This window comes from Triturus cristatus, chromosome 4_1 (assembly GCF_964204655.1).
Source record: "Triturus cristatus chromosome 4_1, aTriCri1.1, whole genome shotgun sequence".
NCBI classification, from domain to species: domain Eukaryota; kingdom Metazoa; phylum Chordata; class Amphibia; order Caudata; family Salamandridae; genus Triturus; species Triturus cristatus.
This window is the reverse complement of record NC_140585.1, coordinates 138,035,904-138,038,403: the sequence shown is the minus strand read 5'-3', so window position 1 is coordinate 138,038,403 and position 2,500 is coordinate 138,035,904.

The window sequence follows — 2,500 nt, the reverse complement described above, 5'->3', positions numbered from 1 at the left end:
ATGTGTGCCTCAGTGCCCTAATGGATAAGGCACTGGCCTCCTAAGCCAGGGATTGTGGGTTTGAGTCCCATCTGAGGTGATAACAAAAATCCTCCCTCTATCTTTTCCAGAAAAGTAGGTAGATTTATTACATGCTTCCTCGCGGAAGTTTATGAGGGATTAGGTACTTTGAAACTGTCCCATTTTACTTGTGTACACTTCACAGTCATGTTTGTGTTCTGAAACTGCAAAGTAGATTTTTAAATGCCTATTTTTGTGAGATGCATTTTCGACCGGCCAGAACATATTCTTTTGGAAAAAATGATATGAATTGGATTGGTGTGAATCTTGTTTCTAGAGGTGGTGACAGGCTTTCAGCTACTTGAATAGGTCAAGCCAGGATTCATAAAACTTATACAACCTATGTGAGTGTGAAAAATTAGCATATGCAGGAAGAAGCAATTTGTACTACTTTCAAAACAGTTTCACTCCACGTCTGGAAACGTCCAGAGCTATGTAGAGCATACAAATGAGCTTTAAACTCATGAGGAAAGAGGTTCGTATGCAAAAAGGAAAACAAAAGCATATCGTACTCATAACATTCTCAATATATAGATTCCAAAAAAGTGCTTCCAGCGAAAAGAGCTGAAAGAACACTATGGGATGTAAACCTGAATACCTTTCAATAATATGTTCTCCATCCATGCATACCACCTACATGATAAAAATCATCTCAGGTGGCCAGATAACCGCGTGGCCTAATGGATAAGGCGTCTGACTTCGGATCAGAAGATTGAGGGTTCGAGTCCCTTCGTGGTCGTTTTTGGCCAATGGTCACACAATCTGCTTTACATTCAGAGTGGAAAAAGTCTTTTCCAATACTCTTGTAGTCCTCACTTTCTCATTACTAATCATTAATAAAGTGGAGTACATACTGTAAACTCATTCAGGTTGCATCTTCAGTCTAACTACTTGTGCATTTTAGTGGCATTAAAAAGTGCTTCTATGCCGACGCACTGAATATGTAATAGGTTTGCAGAATTTTGACGTGACAGAATGGGTTTTTAGCTTAAGTGTGTGTAGAAGAACTGCAAGGTGTGTGCCTATGTGTGCATAGAGTGGTACATGTGTAAAATCTGTATGATTTGGGCAGTTAAAGTGCTGATTTTGCCTCCGAGTAAGAAAAGTACTACACAAAACGTATAAAGGATCGGCACATTGGCTGCCTTTGCTGATGCCCCCGTTGCCTAATTTGTAGTGCAATGGTTAAGTTGCAGAGTGTGGTTGAACTTGGTTAGGAGACTTAGTGCCTCTTTCCGTGTACTACTGATGATAAGGATGGCTTGATAACATTTTCTAAGCCCAGTATATTGAGAAAAGAAGTAAGTGAAGAAGAAGTGTGGAGTCGAAAGTGGTTCTCCAATTTCTCTCCACTTGCTAAAAGTGCAAAGTCTCCATTATAGGATAGAAGAGAGCGTTAAAGTCGGGGATGGAAGAGGATGAAAATGGGAAGTTTACTTATAGAGAGAAGTGAGAAATGCCCTGTGTGCACACACCGGTGTCTGACCATAGAATACATTTAAATAATGCCTCTAGAAAAGAGCTAGGCATGTGTGCCTCAGTGGCCTAATGGATAAGGCACTGGCCTCCTAAACCAGGGATTGTGGGTTTGAGTCCCATCTGAGGTGATAACAAAAATCCTCCCTCTTACTTTTCCAGAAAATTAGGTAGATTTATTACATGCTTCCTCTCAGAAGTTTATGAGGGATTAGGTACTTTGAAACGGTCCCATTTTACTTGTGTACACTTCACAGTCATGTTAGTGTTCTGAAACTGCAAAGTAGATTTTTAAATGCCTATTTTTGTGAGATGCATTTTCGACCGGCCAGAACATATTCCTTTGGAAAAAATGATATGAATTGGATTGGTGTGAATCTTGTTTCTAGAGGTGGTGACAGGCTTTCAGCTACTTGAATAGGTCAAGCCAGGATTTATAAAACTTATACAACCTATGTGAGTGTGAAAAATTAGCATATGCAGGAAGGAGCAAATTGTACTACTTTCAAAACAGTTTCACTCCACGTCTGGAAACCTCCAGAGCTATGTAGAGCATACAAATGAGCTTTAAACTCATGAGGAAAGAGGTTTGTATGGAAAAAGGAAAACAAAAGCATATCGTACTCATAAAATTCTCAATATATAGATTCCAAAAAAGTGCTTCCAGCGAAAAGAGCTGAAAGAACACTATGGGATGTAAACCTGAATACCTTTCAATAATATGTTCTCCATCCATGCATACCACCTACATGATAAAAAGCATCTCAGGTGGACGGATGACCGCGTGGCCTAATGGATAAGGTGTCTGACTTCGGATCAGAAGATTGAGGGTTCGAGTCCCTTCGTGGGCGTTTTTGGCCAATGGTCACACAATCTGCTTTACATTCAGAGTGGAAAAAGTCTTTTCCAATACTCTTGTAGTCCTCACTTTCTCATTACTAATCATTAATAAAGTGGAGTACAT